Here is a 21,551-nt window from a genome sequence, read left to right as displayed (position 1 = left end):
ATATTACGTAAATATACTCATTTTTACCAATATTTCGATACTATTTCATGTAGTATTACGATATGTGATTTGGCCTTCAAATCTCAGAATTTCGCATAATATTGCATTTTAAGCAAGTTTTCTTGCATTTTGTTTCGTACGAAAAATCATCGAATTTAGCAATATTTTGACGTTTATCATCCCCTTCTCCTTTATGTGATTTAAGCAAAATATCATCGAATTAGGCAATATTTTGCCGTTTTTCCACGTTTTTGTGAATTTTCAGTTTATGGGTATTAATTCATTATATATACGATAAAAATGATGCAAACACATAATTGATTAGATAATAACCTTAAATACTTCATTTTCAATCATCTATTTGTTTCTCGTTAAAATACTGAGTAAGATATTGAAAGGGGGAGAAGTTCGGTTTTTATTGCATATATCGACGTTTCAGCCGGATTAGAGCGGTTTTACGTGTACATCTTCCCTCCGTAATATAAACGAAAAATCAAGAACATTTTAGTTAATTCTAATGAAAACACATTGTTTTTTATCATTTGTATTGGAAACAACATTGTCATATGTCTTTTCTTGGATCGAAATAATACGAAACCTCGCTCAATGATTTGAAGTTAAAATCCTCAAACATGGTAAAATAGTGACTTTTTCACGTTAATCAAATATATTACGTAAATATACTCATTTTTACCAATATTTCGATACTATTTCATGTAGTATTACGATATGTGATTTGGCCTTCAAATCTCAGAATTTCGCATAATATTGCATTTTAAGCAAGTTTTCCTGCATTTTGTTTCGTACGAAAAATCATCGAATTTAGCAATATTTTGACGTTTATCATCCCCTTTTCCTTTATGTGATTTAAACAAAATATCATCGAATTAGGCAATATTTTGCCGTTTTCCACGTTTTTGTGAATTTTTAGTCTATGGGTATTAATTCATATATATATACGATAAAAGTGATGCAAACACATAATTGATTAGATGATAACCTTAAATACTTCATTTTCAATCATCTATTTGTTTCTCGTTAAAACACTGAGGAAGATATTGAAAAGGGGAGAAATTCGGTTTTTATTGCATATATCGACGTTTCAGCCGGATTAGAGCGGTTTTACGTGTACATCTTCCCTCCGTAATATAAACTAAAAATCAAGAACATTTTAGTTAATTCTAATGAAAATACATTGTTTTTTTTATCATTTGTATTGGAAACAACATTGTCATATGTCTTTTCTTGGATCTAAATAATACGAAACCTCGCTCAATGATTTGAAGTTAAAATCCTCAAATATGGTAAAATAGTGACTTTTTTACACGTTAATCATGTAGTTTGATATTACGTAAATATATTCATTTTTACCAATATTTTTATACTATTTCATGTAGTATTACGATATGTGATTTGGCCTTCAAATCTCAGAATTTCGCATAATATTGCATTTTAAGCAAGTTTTCTTGCATTTTGTTTCGTACGAAAAATCATCGAATTTAGCAATATTTTGACGTTTATCATCCCCTTTTCTTTTATGTGATTTAAACAAAATATCATCGAATTAGGCAATATTTTGCCGTTTTTCCACGTTTTTGTGAATTTTCAGTTTATGGGTATTAATTCATTATATATACGATAAAAATTATGCAAACACATAATTGATTAGATAATAACCTTAAATACTTCATTTTCAATCATCTATTTGTTTCTCGTTAAAATACTGAGTAAGATATTGAAAGGGGGAGAAGTTCGGTTTTTATTGCATATATCGACGTTTCAGCCGGATTAGAGCGGTTTTCGTGTACATCTTCCCTCCGTAATATAAACGAAAAATCAAGAACATTTTAGTCAATTCTAATGAAAACACATTGTTTTTTATCATTTGTATTGGAAACAACATTGTCATATGACTTTTCTTGGATCGAAATAATACGAAACCTCGCTCAATGATTTGAAGTTAAAATCCTCAAATTTGGTAAAATAGTGACTTTTCACGTTAATCATGTAGTTTGATATTACGTAAATATATTCATTTTTACCAATATTTCGATACTATTTCATGTAGTATAACGATACGTGATTTGGCCTTCAAATCACAGAATTTCGCATAATATTGCATTTTAAGCAAGTTTTCTTGCATTTTGTTTCGTACGAAAAATCATCGAATTTAGCAATATTTTGACGTTTATCATCCCCTTCTCCTTTATGTGATTTAAACAAAATATCATCGAATTAGGCAATATTTTGCCGTTTTTCCACGTTTTTGTGAATTTTCAGTTTATGGGTATTAATTCATTATATATACGATAAAAATGATGCAAACACATAATTGATTAGATAATAACCTTAAATACTTCATTTTCAATCATCTATTTGTTTCTCGTTAAAATACTGAGTAAGATATTGAAAGGGGGAGAAGTTCGGTTTTTATTGCATATATCGACGTTTCAGCCGGATTAGAGCGGTTTTACGTGTACATCTTCCCTCCGTAATATAAACGAAAAATCAAGAACATTTTAGTTAATTCTAATGAAAACACATTGTTTTTTATCATTTGTATTGGAAACAACATTGTCATATGTCTTTTCTTGGATCGAAATAATACGAAACCTCGCTCAATGATTTGAAGTTAAAATCCTCAAACATGGTAAAATAGTGACTTTTTCACGTTAATCAAATATATTACGTAAATATACTCATTTTTACCAATATTTCGATACTATTTCATGTAGTATTACGATATGTGATTTGGCCTTCAAATCTCAGAATTTCGCATAATATTGCATTTTAAGCAAGTTTTCCTGCATTTTGTTTCGTACGAAAAATCATCGAATTTAGCAATATTTTGACGTTTATCATCCCCTTTTCCTTTATGTGATTTAAACAAAATATCATCGAATTAGGCAATATTTTGCCGTTTTCCACGTTTTTGTGAATTTTTAGTCTATGGGTATTAATTCATATATATATACGATAAAAGTGATGCAAACACATAATTGATTAGATGATAACCTTAAATACTTCATTTTCAATCATCTATTTGTTTCTCGTTAAAACACTGAGGAAGATATTGAAAAGGGGAGAAATTCGGTTTTTATTGCATATATCGACGTTTCAGCCGGATTAGAGCGGTTTTACGTGTACATCTTCCCTCCGTAATATAAACTAAAAATCAAGAACATTTTAGTTAATTCTAATGAAAATACATTGTTTTTTTTATCATTTGTATTGGAAACAACATTGTCATATGTCTTTTCTTGGATCTAAATAATACGAAACCTCGCTCAATGATTTGAAGTTAAAATCCTCAAATATGGTAAAATAGTGACTTTTTTACACGTTAATCATGTAGTTTGATATTACGTAAATATATTCATTTTTACCAATATTTTTATACTATTTCATGTAGTATTACGATATGTGATTTGGCCTTCAAATCTCAGAATTTCGCATAATATTGCATTTTAAGCAAGTTTTCTTGCATTTTGTTTCGTACGAAAAATCATCGAATTTAGCAATATTTTGACGTTTATCATCCCCTTTTCTTTTATGTGATTTAAACAAAATATCATCGAATTAGGCAATATTTTGCCGTTTTTCCACGTTTTTGTGAATTTTCAGTTTATGGGTATTAATTCATTATATATACGATAAAAATTATGCAAACACATAATTGATTAGATAATAACCTTAAATACTTCATTTTCAATCATCTATTTGTTTCTCGTTAAAATACTGAGTAAGATATTGAAAGGGGGAGAAGTTCGGTTTTTATTGCATATATCGACGTTTCAGCCGGATTAGAGCGGTTTTCGTGTACATCTTCCCTCCGTAATATAAACGAAAAATCAAGAACATTTTAGTCAATTCTAATGAAAACACATTGTTTTTTATCATTTGTATTGGAAACAACATTGTCATATGTCTTTTCTTGGATCGAAATAATACGAAACCTCGCTCAATGATTTGAAGTTAAAATCCTCAAATTTGGTAAAATAGTGACTTTTCACGTTAATCATGTAGTTTGATATTACGTAAATATATTCATTTTTACCAATATTTCGATACTATTTCATGTAGTATAACGATACGTGATTTGGCCTTCAAATCACAGAATTTCGCATAATATTGCATTTTAAGCAAGTTTTCTTGCATTTTGTTTCGTACGAAAAATCATCGAATTTAGCAATATTTTGACGTTTATCATCCCCTTCTCCTTTATGTGATTTAAACAAAATATCATCGAATTAGGCAATATTTTGCCGTTTTTCCACGTTTTTGTGAATTTTCAGTTTATGGGTATTAATTCATTATATATACGATAAAAATGATGCAAACACATAATTGATTAGATAATAACCTTAAATACTTCATTTTCAATCATCTATTTGTTTCTCGTTAAAATACTGAGTAAGATATTGAAAGGGGGAGAAGTTCGGTTTTTATTGCATATATCGACGTTTCAGCCGGATTAGAGCGGTTTTACGTGTACATCTTCCCTCCGTAATATAAACGAAAAATCAAGAACATTTTAGTTAATTCTAATGAAAACACATTGTTTTTTATCATTTGTATTGGAAACAACATTGTCATATGTCTTTTCTTGGATCGAAATAATACGAAACCTCGCTCAATGATTTGAAGTTAAAATCCTCAAACATGGTAAAATAGTGACTTTTTCACGTTAATCAAATATATTACGTAAATATACTCATTTTTACCAATATTTCGATACTATTTCATGTAGTATTACGATATGTGATTTGGCCTTCAAATCTCAGAATTTCGCATAATATTGCATTTTAAGCAAGTTTTCCTGCATTTTGTTTCGTACAAAAAATCATCGAATTTAGCAATATTTTGACGTTTATCATCCCCTTTTCCTTTATGTGATTTAAACAAAATATCATCGAATTAGGCAATATTTTGCCGTTTTCCACGTTTTTGTGAATTTTTAGTCTATGGGTATTAATTCATATATATATACGATAAAAGTGATGCAAACACATAATTGATTAGATGATAACCTTAAATACTTCATTTTCAATCATCTATTTGTTTCTCGTTAAAACACTGAGGAAGATATTGAAAAGGGGAGAAATTCGGTTTTTATTGCATATAACGACGTTTCAGCCGGATTAGAGCGGTTTTACGTGTACATCTTCCCTCCGTAATATAAACTAAAAATCAAGAACATTTTAGTTAATTCTAATGAAAATACATTGTTTTTTTATCATTTGTATTGGAAACAACATTGTCATATGTCTTTTCTTGGATCTAAATAATACGAAACCTCGCTCAATGATTTGAAGTTAAAATCCTCAAATATGGTAAAATAGTGACTTTTTTACACGTTAATCATGTAGTTTGATATTACGTAAATATATTCATTTTTACCAATATTTTGATACTATTTCATGTAGTATTTCATTTCATATTTCATTTCATATGTGATTTGGCCTTCAAATCTCAGAATTTCGCATAATATTGCATTTTAAGCAAGTTTTCTTGCATTTTGTTTCGTACGAAAAATCATCGAATTTAGCAATATTTTGACGTTTATCATCCCCTTTTCCTTTATGTGATTTAAACAAAATATCATCGAATTTGGCAATATTTTGCCGTTTTTCCACGTTTTTGTGAATTTTCAGTTTATGGGTATTAATTCATTATATATACGATAAAAATGATGCAAACACATAATTGATTAGATAATAACCTTAAATGCTTCATTTTCAATCATCTATTTGTTTCTCGTTAAAATACTGAGTAAGATATTGAAAGGGGGAGAAGTTCGGTTTTTATTGCATATATCGACGTTTCAGCCGGATTAGAGCGGTTTTCGTGTACATCTTCCCTCCGTAATATAAACGAAAAATCAAGAACATTTTAGTCAATTCTAATGAAAACACATTGTTTTTTATCATTTGTATTGGAAACAACATTGTCATATGTCTTTTCTTGGATCGAAATAATACGAAACCTCGCTCAATGATTTGAAGTTAAAATCCTCAAATTTGGTAAAATAGTGACTTTTCACGTTAATCATGTAGTTTGATATTACGTAAATATATTCATTTTTACCAATATTTCGATACTATTTCATGTAGTATCACGATACGTGATTTGGCCTTCAAATCACAGAATTTCGCATAATATTGCATTTTAAGCAAGTTTTCTTGCATTTTGTTTCGTACGAAAAATCATCGAATTTAGCAATATTTTGACGTTTATCATCCCCTTTTCCTTTATGTGATTTAAACAAAATATCGTCGAATTAGGCAATATTTTGCCGTTTTTCCACGTTTTTGTGAATTTTCAGTTTATGGGTATTAATTCATTATATATACAATAAAAATGATGCAAACACATAATTGATTAGATAATAACCTTAAATACTTCATTTTCAATCATCTATTTGTTTCTCGTTAAAATACTGAGTAAGATATTGAAAGGGGGAGAAGTTCGGTTTTTATTGCATATATCGACGTTTCAGGCGGATTAGAGTGGTTTTACGTGTACATTTTCCCTCCGTAATATAAACGGAAAATCAAGAACATTTTAGTTAATTCTAATGAAAACACATTGTTTTTTTATCATTTGTATTGGAAACAACATTGTCATATGTCTTTTCTTGGATCTAAATAATACGAAACCTCGCTCAATGATTTGAAGTTAAAATCCACAAACATGGTAAAATAGTGACTTTTTCATGTTAATCATGTAGTTTGATATTACGTAAATATACTCATTTTTACCAATATTTCGATACTATTTCATGGAGTATTACGATATGTGATTTGGCCTTCAAATCTCAGAATTTCGCATAATATTGCATTTTAAGCAAGTTTTCTTGCATTTTGTTTCGTACGAAAAATCATCGAATTTAGCAATATTTTGACGTTTATCATCCCCTTCTCCTTTATGTGATTTAAACAAAATATCATCGAATTAGGCAATATTTTGCCGTTTTTCCACGTTTTTGTGAATTTTCAGTTTATGGGTATTAATTCATTATATATACGATAAAAATGATGCAAACACATAATTGATTAGATAATAACCTTAAATACTTCATTTTCAATCATCTATTTGTTTCTCGTTAAAATACTGAGTAAGATATTGAAAGGGGGAGAAGTTCGGTTTTTATTGCATATATCGACGTTTCAGCCGGATTAGAGCGGTTTTCGTGTACATCTTCCCTCCGTAATATAAACGAAAAATCAAGAACATTTTAGTCAATTCTAATGAAAACACATTGTTTTTTATCATTTGTATTGGAAACAACATTGTCATATGTCTTTTCTTGGATCGAAATAATACGAAACCTCGCTCAATGATTTAAAGTTAAAATCCTCAAATTTGGTAAAATAGTGACTTTTCACGTTAATCATGTAGTTTGATATTACGTAAATATATTCATTTTTACCAATATTTCGATACTATTTCATGTAGTATAACGATACGTGATTTGGCCTTCAAATCACAGAATTTCGCATAATATTGCATTTTAAGCAAGTTTTCTTGCATTTTGTTTCGTACGAAAAATCATCGAATTTAGCAATATTTTGACGTTTATCATCCCCTTTTCCTTTATGTGATTTAAACAAAATATCGTCGAATTAGGCAATATTTTGCCGTTTTTCCACGTTTTTGTGAATTTTCAGTTTATGGGTATTAATTCATTATATATACAATAAAAATGATGCAAACACATAATTGATTAGATAATAACCTTAAATACTTCATTTTCAATCATCTATTTGTTTCTCGTTGAAATACTGAGTAAGATATTGAAAGGGGGAGAAGTTCGGTTTTTATTGCATATATCGACGTTTCAGCCGGATTAGAGTGGTTTTACGTGTACATTTTCCCTTCGTAATATAAACGGAAAATCAAGAACATTTTAGTTAATTCTAATGAAACCACATTGTTTTTTTATCATTTGTATTGGAAACAACATTGTCATATGTCTTTTCTTGGATCGAAATAATACGAAACCTCGCTCAATGATTTGTAGTTAAAATCCTCAAACATGGTAAAATAGTGACTTTTTCACGTTAATCATGTAGTTTGATATTACGTAAATATACTCATTTTTACCAATAATTTGATACTATTTCATGTGGTATTACGATGTGATTTGGCCTTGAAATCTCAGAATTTCGCATAATATTGCATTTTAAGCAAGTTTTCTTTCATTTTGTTTAGTACGAAAAATCATCGAATTTAGCAATATTTTGACGTTTATCATCCCCTTTTCCTTTATGTGATTTAAACAAAATATCATCGAATTAGGCAATATTTTGCCGTTTTCCACGTTTTTGTGAATTTTCAGTCTATGGGTATTAATTCATATATATACGATAAAAGTGATGCAAACACATAATTGATTAGATGATAACCTTAAATACTTCATTTTCAATCATCTATTTGTTTCTCGTTAAAATACTGAGTAAGATATTGAAAGGGGGAGAAGTTCGGTTTTTATTGCATATATCGAAGTTTCAGCTGGATTAGAGCGGTTTTACGTGTACATCTTCCCTCCGTAATATAAACTAAAAATCAAGAACATTTTAGTTAATTCTAATGAAAATACATTGTTTTTTTTATCATTTGTATTGGAAACAACATTGTCATATGTCTTTTCTTGGATCTAAATAATACGAAACCTCGCTCAATGATTTGAAGTTAAAATCCTCAAATATGGTAAAATAGTGACTTTTTTACACGTTAATCATGAGTTTGATATTACGTAAATATATTCATTTTTACCAATATTTCGATACTATTTCATGTAGTATTACGATATGTGATTTGGCCTTCATATCTCAGAATTTCGCATAATATTGCATTTTAAGCAAGTTTTCTTGCATTTTGTTTCGTACGAAAAATCATCGAATTTAGCAATATTTTGACGTTTATCATCCCCTTTTCCTTGATGTGATTTAAACAAAATATCATCGAATTAGGCAATATTTTGCCGTTTTCCACGTTTTTGTGAATTTTCAGCCTATTGGTATTAATTTTACTTATATACGATAAAAATGATGCAAACACATAATTGATTTGATGATAACCTTAAATACTTCATTTTCAATCATCTATTTGTTTCTCGTTAAAATACTGAGTAAGATATTGAAAAGGGGAGAAATTCGGTTTTTATTGCATATATCGACGTTTCAGCCGGATTAGAGCGGTTTTACGTGTACATCTTCCCTCAGTAATATAAACGGAAAATCAGGAACATTTTAGTCAATTCTAATGAAAACACATTGTTTTTTTATCATTTGTATTGGAAACAACATTGTCATATGTCTTTTCTTGGATCTAAATAATACGAAACCTCGCTCAATGATTTGAAGTTAAAATCCTCAAATTTGGTAAAATAGTGACGTTTTCATGTTAATCATGTAGTTTGATATTACGTAAATATATTCATTTTTACCAATATTTCGATACTATTTCATGTAGTATTACGATATGTGATTTGGCCTTCAAATCTCAGAATTTCGCATAATATTGCATTTTAAGCAAGTTTTCTTGCATTTTGTTTCGTACGAAAAATCATCGAATTTAGCAATATTTTGACGTTTATCATCCCCTTTTCCTTGATGTGATTTAAACAAAATATCATCGAATTAGGCAATATTTTGCCGTTTTCCACGTTTTTGTGAATTTTCAGTCTATTGGTATTAATTCATATATATACGATAAAAATGATGCAAACACATAATTGATTAGATGATAACCTTAAATACTTCATTTTCAATCATCTATTTGTTTCTCGTTAAAATACTGAGTAAGATATTGAAAAGGGGAGAAGTTCGGTTTTTATTGCATATAGCGACGTTTCAGCCGGATTAGAGCGGTTTTACGTGTACATCTTTTCTCAGTAATATAAACGGAAAATCAAGAACATTTTAGTCAATTCTAATGAAAAAACATTGTTTTTTTATCATTTGTATTGGAAACAACATTGTCATATGTCTTTTCTTGGATCTAAATAATACGAAACCTCGCTCAATGATTTGAAGTTAAAATCCACAAACATGGTAAAATAGTGACTTTTTCATGATAATCATGTAGTTTGATATTACGTAAATATACTCATTTTTACCAATATTTCGATACTATTTCATGTAGTATTACGATATGTGATTTGGCCTTCAAATCTCAGAATTTCGCATAATATTGCATTTTAAGCAAGTTTTCTTGCATTTTGTTTCGTACAAAAAATCATCGAATTTAGCAATATTTTGACGTTTATCATCCCCTTCTCCTTTATGTGATTTAAACAAAATATCATCGAATTAGGCAATATTTTGCCGTTTTTCCACGTTTTTGTGAATTTTCAGTTTATGGGTATTAATTCATTATATATACGATAAAAATGATGCAAACACATAATTGATTAGATAATAACCTTAAATACTTCATTTTCAATCATCTATTTGTTTCTCGTTAAAATACTGAGTAAGATATTGAAAGGGGGAGAAGTTCGGGTTTTATTGCATATATCGACGTTTCAGCCGGATTAGAGCGGTTTTACGTGTACATCTTCCCTCCGTAATATAAACGAAAAATCAAGAACATTTTAGTTAATTCTAATGAAAACACATTGTTTTTTATCATTTGTATTGGAAACAACATTGTCATATGTCTTTTCTTGGATCGAAATAATACGAACCTCGCTCAATGATTTGAAGTTAAAATCCTCAAACATGGTAAAATAGTGACTTTTTCACGTTAATCATGAAGTTTGATATTACGTAAATATACTCATTTTTACCAATATTTCGATACAATTTCATGTAGTATTACGATATGTGATTTGGCCTTCAAATCTCAGAATTTCGCATAATATTGCATTTTAAGCAAGTTTTCCTGCATTTTGTTTCGTACGAAAAATCATCGAATTTAGCAATATTTTGACGTTTATCATCCCCTTTTCCTTTATGTGATTTAAACAAAATATCATCGAATTAGGCAATATATTGCCGTTTTCCACGTTTTTGTGAATTTTTAGTCTATGGGTATTAATTCATATATATATACGATAAAAGTGATGCAAACACATAATTGATTAGATGATAACCTTAAATACTTCCTTTTCAATCATCTATTTGTTTCTCGTTAAAACACTGAGGAAGATATTGAAAAGGGGAGAAGTTCGGTTTTTATTGCATATATCGACGTTTCAGCCGGATTAGAGCGGTTTTACGTGTACATCTTCCCTCCGTAATATAAACTAAAAATCAAGAACATTTTAGTTAATTCTAATGAAAATACATTGTTTTTTTATCATTTGTATTGGAAACAACATTGTCATATGTCTTTTCTTGGATCTAAATAATACGAAACCTCGCTCAATGATTTGAAGTTAAAATCCTCAAATATGGTAAAATAGTGACTTTTTTACACGTTAATCATGTAGTTTGATATTACGTAAATATATTCATTTTTACCAATATTTTGATACTATTTCATGTAGTATTACGATATGTGATTTGGCCTTCAAATCTCAGAATTTCGCATAATATTGCATTTTAAGCAAGTTTTCTTGCATTTTGTTTCGTACGAAAAATCATCGAATTTAGCAATATTTTGACGTTTATCATCCCCTTTTCTTTTATGTGATTTAAACAAAATATCATCGAATTAGGCAATATTTTGCCGTTTTTCCACGTTTTTGTGAATTTTCAGTTTATGGGTATTAATTCATTATATATACAATAAAAATGATGCAAACACATAATTGATTAGATAATAACCTTAAATACTTCATTTTCAATCATCTATTTGTTTCTCGTTGAAATACTGAGTAAGATATTGAAAGGGGGAGAAATTCGGTTTTTATTGCATATATCGACGTTTCAGCCGGATTAGAGTGGTTTTACGTGTACATTTTCCCTCCGTAATATAAACGGAAAATCAAGAACATTTTAGTTAATTCTAATGAAAACACATTGTTTTTTTATCATTTGTATTGGAAACAACATTGTCATATGTCTTTTCTTGGATCGAAATAATACGAAACCTCGCTCAATGATTTGTAGTTAAAATCCTCAAACATGGTAAAATAGTGACTTTTTCACGTTAATCATGTAGTTTGATATTACGTAAATATACTCATTTTTACCAATAATTTGATACTATTTCATGTGGTATTACGATGTGATTTGGCCTTGAAATCTCAGAATTTCGCATAATATTGCATTTTAAGCAAGTTTTCTTTCATTTTGTTTAGTACGAAAAATCATCGAATTTAGCAATATTTTGACGTTTATCATCCCCTTTTCCTTTATGTGATTTAAACAAAATATCATCGAATTAGGCAATATTTTGCCGTTTTCCACGTTTTTGTGAATTTTCAGTCTATGGGTATTAATTCATATATATACGATAAAAGTGATGCAAACACATAATTGATTAGATGATAACCTTAAATACTTCATTTTCAATCATCTATTTGTTTCTCGTTAAAATACTGAGTAAGATATTGAAAGGGGGAGAAGTTCGGTTTTTATTGCATATATCGAAGTTTCAGCTGGATTAGAGCGGTTTTACGTGTACATCTTCCCTCCGTAATATAAACTAAAAATCAAGAACATTTTAGTTAATTCTAATGAAAATACATTGTTTTTTTTATCATTTGTATTGGAAACAACATTGTCATATGTCTTTTCTTGGATCTAAATAATACGAAACCTCGCTCAATGATTTGAAGTTAAAATCCTCAAATATGGTAAAATAGTGACTTTTTTACACGTTAATCATGAGTTTGATATTACGTAAATATATTCATTTTTACCAATATTTCGATACTATTTCATGTAGTATTACGATATGTGATTTGGCCTTCATATCTCAGAATTTCGCATAATATTGCATTTTAAGCAAGTTTTCTTGCATTTTGTTTCGTACGAAAAATCATCGAATTTAGCAATATTTTGACGTTTATCATCCCCTTTTCCTTGATGTGATTTAAACAAAATATCATCGAATTAGGCAATATTTTGCCGTTTTCCACGTTTTTGTGAATTTTCAGCCTATTGGTATTAATTTTACTTATATACGATAAAAATGATGCAAACACATAATTGATTTGATGATAACCTTAAATACTTCATTTTCAATCATCTATTTGTTTCTCGTTAAAATACTGAGTAAGATATTGAAAAGGGGAGAAATTCGGTTTTTATTGCATATATCGACGTTTCAGCCGGATTAGAGCGGTTTTACGTGTACATCTTCCCTCCGTAATATAAACTAAAAATCAAGAACATTTTAGTTAATTCTAATGAAAATACATTGTTTTTTTATCATTTGTATTGGAAACAACATTGTCATATGTCTTTTCTTGGATCTAAATAATACGAAACCTCGCTCAATGATTTGAAGTTAAAATCCACAAACATGGTAAAATAGTGACTTTTTCATGTTAATCATGTAGTTTGATATTACATAAATATATTCATTTTTACCAATATTTCGATACTATTTCATGTAGTATTACGATATGTGATTTGGCCTTCAAATCTCAGAATTTCGCATAATATTGCATTTTAAGCAAGTTTTCTTGCATTTTGTTTCGTACGAAAAATCATCGAATTTAGCAATATTTTGACGTTTATCATCCCCTTTTCCTTGATGTGATTTAAACAAAATATCATCGAATTAGGCAATATTTTGCCGTTTTCCACGTTTTTGTGAATTTTCAGTCTATTGGTATTAATTCATATATATACGATAAAAATGATGCAAACACATAATTGATTAGATGATAACCTTAAATACTTCATTTTCAATCATCTATTTGTTTCTCGTTAAAATACTGAGTAAGATATTGAAAAGGGGAGAAGTTCGGTTTTTATTGCATATAGCGACGTTTCAGCCGGATTAGAGCGGTTTTACGTGTACATCTTTTCTCAGTAATATAAACGGAAAATCAAGAACATTTTAGTCAATTCTAATGAAAAAACATTGTTTTTTTATCATTTGTATTGGAAACAACATTGTCATATGTCTTTTCTTGGATCTAAATAATACGAAACCTCGCTCAATGATTTGAAGTTAAAATCCACAAACATGGTAAAATAGTGACTTTTTCATGATAATCATGTAGTTTGATATTACGTAAATATACTCATTTTTACCAATATTTCGATACTATTTCATGTAGTATTACGATATGTGATTTGGCCTTCAAATCTCAGAATTTCGCATAATATTGCATTTTAAGCAAGTTTTCTTGCATTTTGTTTCGTACGAAAAATCATCGAATTTAGCAATATTTTGACGTTTATCATCCCCTTCTCCTTTATGTGATTTAAACAAAATATCATCGAATTAGGCAATATTTTGCCGTTTTTCCACGTTTTTGTGAATTTTCAGTTTATGGGTATTAATTCATTATATATACGATAAAAATGATGCAAACACATAATTGATTAGATAATAACCTTAAATACTTCATTTTCAATCATCTATTTGTTTCTCGTTAAAATACTGAGTAAGATATTGAAAGGGGGAGAAGTTCGGTTTTTATTGCATATATCGACGTTTCAGCCGGATTAGAGCGGTTTTACGTGTACATCTTCCCTCCGTAATATAAACGAAAAATCAAGAACATTTTAGTTAATTCTAATGAAAACACATTGTTTTTTATCATTTGTATTGGAAACAACATTGTCATATGTCTTTTCTTGGATCGAAATAATACGAAACCTCGCTCAATGATTTGAAGTTAAAATCCTCAAACATGGTAAAATAGTGACTTTTTCACGTTAATCAAATATATTACGTAAATATACTCATTTTTACCAATATTTCGATACTATTTCATGTAGTATTACGATATGTGATTTGGCCTTCAAATCTCAGAATTTCGCATAATATTGCATTTTAAGCAAGTTTTCCTGCATTTTGTTTCGTACGAAAAATCATCGAATTTAGCAATATTTTGACGTTTATCATCCCCTTTTCCTTTATGTGATTTAAACAAAATATCATCGAATTAGGCAATATTTTGCCGTTTTCCACGTTTTTGTGAATTTTTAGTCTATGGGTATTAATTCATATATATATACGATAAAAGTGATGCAAACACATAATTGATTAGATGATAACCTTAAATACTTCATTTTCAATCATCTATTTGTTTCTCGTTAAAACACTGAGGAAGATATTGAAAAGGGGAGAAATTCGGTTTTTATTGCATATATCGACGTTTCAGCCGGATTAGAGCGGTTTTACGTGTACATCTTCCCTCCGTAATATAAACTAAAAATCAAGAACATTTTAGTTAATTCTAATGAAAATACATTGTTTTTTTATCATTTGTATTGGAAACAACATTGTCATATGTCTTTTCTTGGATCTAAATAATACGCAACCTCGCTCAATGATTTGAAGTTAAAATCCTCAAATATGGTAAAATAGTGACTTTTTTACACGTTAATCATGTAGTTTGATATTACGTAAATATATTCATTTTTACCAATATTTTGATACTATTTCATGTAGTATTTCATTTCATATTTCATTTCATATGTGATTTGGCCTTCAAATCTCAGAATTTCGCATAATATTGCATTTTAAGCAAGTTTTCTTGCATTTTGTTTCGTACGAAAAATCATCGAATTTAGCAATATTTTGACGTTTATCATCCCCTTTTCCTTTATGTGATTTAAACAAAATATCATCGAATTTGGCAATATTTTGCCGTTTTTCCACGTTTTTGTGAATTTTCGGTTTATGGGTATTAATTCATTATATATACGATAAAAATGATGCAAACACATAATTGATTAGATAATAACCTTAAATGCTTCATTTTCAATCATCTATTTGTTTCTCGTTAAAATACTGAGTAAGATATTGAAAGGGGGAGAAGTTCGGTTTTTATTGCATATATCGACGTTTCAGCCGGATTAGAGCGGTTTTCGTGTACATCTTCCCTCCGTAATATAAACGAAAAATCAAGAACATTTTAGTCAATTCTAATGAAAACACATTGTTTTTTATCATTTGTATTGGAAACAACATTGTCATATGTCTTTTCTTGGATCGAAATAATACGAAACCTCGCTCAATGATTTGAAGTTAAAATCCTCAAATTTGGTAAAATAGTGACTTTTCACGTTAATCATGTAGTTTGTTATTACGTAAATATATTCATTTTTACCAATATTTCGATACTATTTCATGTAGTATCACGATACGTGATTTGGCCTTCAAATCACAGAATTTCGCATAATATTGCATTTTAAGCAAGTTTTCTTGCATTTTGTTTCGTACGAAAAATCATCGAATTTAGCAATATTTTGACGTTTATCATCCCCTTCTCCTTTATGTGATTTAAACAAAATATCATCGAATTAGGCAATATTTTGCCGTTTTTCCACGTTTTTGTGAATTTTCAGTTTATGGGTATTAATTCATTATATATACGATAAAAATGATGCAAACACATAATTGATTAGATAATAACCTTAAATACTTCATTTTCAATCATCTATTTGTTTCTCGTTAAAATACTGAGTAAGATATTGAAAGGGGGAGAAGTTCGGTTTTTATTGCATATATCGACGTTTCAGCCGGATTAGAGCGGTTTTACGTGTACATCTTCCCTCCGTAATATAAACGAAAAATCAAGAACATTTTAGTTAATTCTAATGAAAACACATTGTTTTTTATCATTTGTATTGGAAACAACATTGTCATATGTCTTTTCTTGGATCGAAATAATACGAACCTCGCTCAATGATTTGAAGTTAAAATCCTCAAACATGGTAAAATAGTGACTTTTTCACGTTAATCATGTAGTTTGATATTACGTAAATATACTCATTTTTACCAATATTTCGATACTATTTCATGTGGTATTACGAAATGTGATTTGGCCTTCAAATCTCAGAATTTCGCATAATATTGCATTTTAAGCAAGTTTTCCTGCATTTTGTTTTGTACGAAAAATCATCGAATTTAGCAATATTTTGACGGTTATCATCCCCTTTTCCTTTATGTGATTTAAACAAAATATCATTGAATTAGGCAATATTTTCCCGTTTTCCACGTTTTTGTGAATTTTCAGTCTATTGGTATTAATTCATATATATATACGATAAAAGTGATGCAAACACATAATTGATTAGATGATAACCTTAAATACTTCATTTTCAATCATCTATTTGTTTCTCGTTAAAATACTGAGGAATATATTGAAAAGGGGAGAAGTTCGGTTTTTATTGCATATATCGACGTTTCAGCCGGATTAGAGCGGTTTTACGTGTACATCTTCCCTCCGTAATATAAACTAAAAATCAAGAACATTTTAGTTAATTCTAATGAAAATACATTGTTTTTTTATCATTTGTATTGGAAACAACATTGTCATATGTCTTTTCTTGGATCTAAATAATACGAAACCTCGCTCAATGATTTGAAGTTAAAATCCTCAAATATGGTAAAATAGTGACTTATTTACACGTTAATCATGTAGTTTGATATTACGTAAATATATTCAATTTTACCAATATTTTGATACTATTTCATGTAGTATTACGATATGTGATTTGGCCTTCATATCTCAGAATTTCGCATAATATTGCATTTTAAGCAAGTTTTCTTGCATTTTGTTTCGTACGAAAAATCATCGAATTTAGCAATATTTTGACGTTTATCATCCTCTTTTCCTTTATGTGATTTAAACAAAATATCATCGAATTAGGCAATATTTTGCCGTTTTTCCACGTTTTTGTGAATTTTCAGTTTACGGGTATTAATTCATTATATATACGATAAAAATGATGCAAACACATAATTGATTAGATAATAACCTTAAATACTTCATTTTCAATCATCTATTTGTTTCTCGTTAAAATACTGAGTAAGATATTGAAAGGGGGAGAAGTTCGGTTTTTATTGCATATATCGACGTTTCAGCCGGATTAGAGCGGTTTTCGTGTACATCTTCCCTCCGTAATATAAACGAAAAATCAAGAACATTTTAGTCAATTCTAATGAAAACACATTGTTTTTTATCATTTGTATTGGAAACAACATTGTCATATGTCTTTTCTTGGATCGAAATAATACGAAACCTCGCTCAATGATTTGAAGTTAAAATCCTCAAATATGGTAAAATAGTGACTTTTTTACACGTTAATCATGAGTTTGATATTACGTAAATATATTCATTTTTACCAATATTTCGATACTATTTCATGTAGTATTACGATATGTGATTTGGCCTTCAAATCTCAGAATTTCGCATAATATTGCATTTTAAGCAAGTTTTCCTGCATTTTGTTTCGTACGAAAAATCATCGAATTTAGCAATATTTTGACGTTTATCATCCCCTTTTCCTTTATGTGATTTAAACAAAATATCATCGAATTAGGCAATATTTTGCCGTTTTCCACGTTTTTGTGAATTTTCAGTCTATGGGTATTAATTCATATATATATACGATAAAAGTGATGCAAACACATAATTGATTAGATGATAACCTTAAATACTTCATTTTCAATCATCTATTTGTTTCTCGTTAAAACACTGAGGAAGATATTGAAAAGGGGAGAAGTTCGGTTTTTATTGCATATATCGACGTTTCAGCCGGATTAGAGCGGTTTTACGTGTACATCTTCCCTCCGTAATATAAACTAAAAATCAAGAACATTTTAGTTAATTCTAATGAAAATACATTGTTTTTTTATCATTTGTATTGGAACCAACATTGTCATATGTCTTTTCTTGGATCTAAATAATACGAAACCTCGCTCAATGATTTGAAGTTAAAATCCTCAAATATGGTAAAATAGTGACTTTTCACGTTAATCATGTAGTTTGATATTACGTAAATATATTCATTTTTACCAATATTTTGATACTATTTCATGTATTATTACGATATGTGATTTGGCCTTCAAATCTCAGAATTTCGCATAATATTGCATTTTAAGCAAATTTTCTTGCATTTTGTTTCGTACGAAAAATCATCGAATTTAGCAATATTTTGACGTTTATCATCCCCTTTTCCTTTATGTGATTTAAACAAAATATCATCGAATTAGGCAATATTTTGCCGTTTTTCCACGTTTTTGTGAATTTTCAGTTTATGGGTATTAATTCATTATATATACGATAAAAATGATGCAAACACATAATTGATTAGATAATAACCTTAAATACTTCATTTTCAATCATCTAGTTGTTTCTCGTTAAAATACTGAGTAAGATATTGAAAGAGGGAGAAGTTCGGTTTTTATTGCATATATCGACGTTTCAGCCGGATTAGAGCGGTTTTCGTGTACATCTTCCCTCCGTAATATAAACGAAAAATCAAGAACATTTTAGTCAATTCTAATGAAAACACATTGTTTTTTATCATTTGTATTGGAAACAATATTGTCATATGTCTTTTCTTGGATCGAAATAATACGAAACCTCGCTCAATGATTTGAAGTTAAAATCCTCAAACATGGTAAAATAGTGACTTTTTCACGTTAATCATGTAGTTTGATATTACGTAAATATACTCATTTTTACCAATATTTCGATACTATTTCATGTGGTATTACGATATGTGATTTGGCCTTCAAATCTCAGAATTTCGCATAATATTGCATTTTAAGCAAGTTTTCCTGCATTTTGTTTTGTACGAAAAATCATCGAATTTAGCAATATTTTGACGGTTATCATCCCCTTTTCCTTTATGTGATTTAAACAAAATATCATCGAATTAGGCAATATTTTCCCGTTTTCCACGTTTTTGTGAATTTTCAGTCTATTGGTATTAATTCATATATATATACGATAAAAGTGATGCAAACACATAATTGATTAGATGATAACCTTAAATACTTCATTTTCAATCATCTATTTGTTTCTCGTTAAAATACTGAGGAATATATTGAAAAGGGGAGAAGTTCGGTTTTTATTGCATATATCGACGTTTCAGCCGGATTAGAGCGGTTTTACGTGTACATCTTCCCTCCGTAATATAAACTAAAAATCAAGAACATTTTAGTTAATTCTAATGAAAATACATTGTTTTTTTATCATTTGTATTGGAAACAACATTGTCATATGTCTTTTCTTGGATCTAAATAATACGAAACCTCGCTCAATGATTTGAAGTTAAAATCCTCAAATATGGTAAAATAGTGACTTATTTACACGTTAATCATGTAGTTTGATATTACGTAAATATATTCAATTTTACCAATATTTTGATACTATTTCATGTAGTATTACGATATGTGATTTGGCCTTCATATCTCAGAATTTCGCATAATATTGCATTTTAAGCAAGTTTTCTTGCATTTTGTTTCGTACGAAAAATCATCGAATTTAGCAATATTTTGACGTTTATCATCCTCTTTTCCTTTATGTGATTTAAACAAAATATCATCGAATTAGGCAATATTTTGCCGTTTTTCCACGTTTTTGTGAATTTTCAGTTTACGGGTATTAATTCATTATATATACGATAAAAATGATGCAAACACATAATTGATTAGATAATAACCTTAAATACTTCATTTTCAATCATCTATTTGTTTCTCGTTAAAATACTGAGTAAGATATTGAAAGGGGGAGAAGTTCGGTTTTTATTGCATATATCGACGTTTCAGCCGGATTAGAGCGGTTTTCGTGTACATCTTCCCTCCGTAATATAAACGAAAAATCAAGAACATTTTAGTCAATTCTAATGAAAACACATTGTTTTTTATCATTTGTATTGGAAACAACATTGTCATATGTCTTTTCTTGGATCGAAATAATACGAAACCTCGCTCAATGATTTGAAGTTAAAATCCTCAAATATGGTAAAATAGTGACTTTTTTACACGTTAATCATGAGTTTGATATTACGTAAATATATTCATTTTTACCAATATTTCGATACTATTTCATGTAGTATTACGATATGTGATTTGGCCTTCAAATCTCAGAATTTCGCATAATATTGCATTTTAAGCAAGTTTTCTTGCATTTTGTTTCGTACGAAAAATCATCGAATTTAGCAATATTTTGACGTTTATCATCCTCTTTTCCTTTATGTGATTTAAACAAAATATCATCGAACTAGGCAATATTTTGCCGTTTTCCACGTTTTTGTGAATTTTCAGCCTATTGGTATTAATTCATATATATACGATAAAAATGATGCAAACACATAATTGATTAGATAATAACCTTAAATACTTCATTTTCAATCATCTATTTGTTTCTCGTTAAAATACTGAGTAAGATATTGAAAAGGGGAGAAATTCGGTTTTTATTGCATATATCGACGTTTCAGCCGGATTAGAGCGGTTTTACGTGTACATCTTCCCTCAGTAATATAAACGGAAAATCAGGAACATTTTAGTCAATTCTAATGAAAACACATTGTTTTTTTATCATTTGTATTGGAAACAACATTGTCATATGTCTTTTCTTGGATCTAAATAATACGAAACCTCGCTCAATGATTTGAAGTTAAAATCCTCAAATTTGGTAAAATAGTGACGTTTTCATGTTAATCATGTAGTTT

Source organism: Procambarus clarkii, unplaced genomic scaffold (genome assembly GCF_040958095.1).
Source record: "Procambarus clarkii isolate CNS0578487 unplaced genomic scaffold, FALCON_Pclarkii_2.0 HiC_scaffold_275, whole genome shotgun sequence".
Classification (NCBI taxonomy): domain Eukaryota; kingdom Metazoa; phylum Arthropoda; class Malacostraca; order Decapoda; family Cambaridae; genus Procambarus; species Procambarus clarkii.
The sequence above is the reverse complement of the archived record's forward strand: the minus strand, read 5'-3'. Positions refer to the sequence as shown.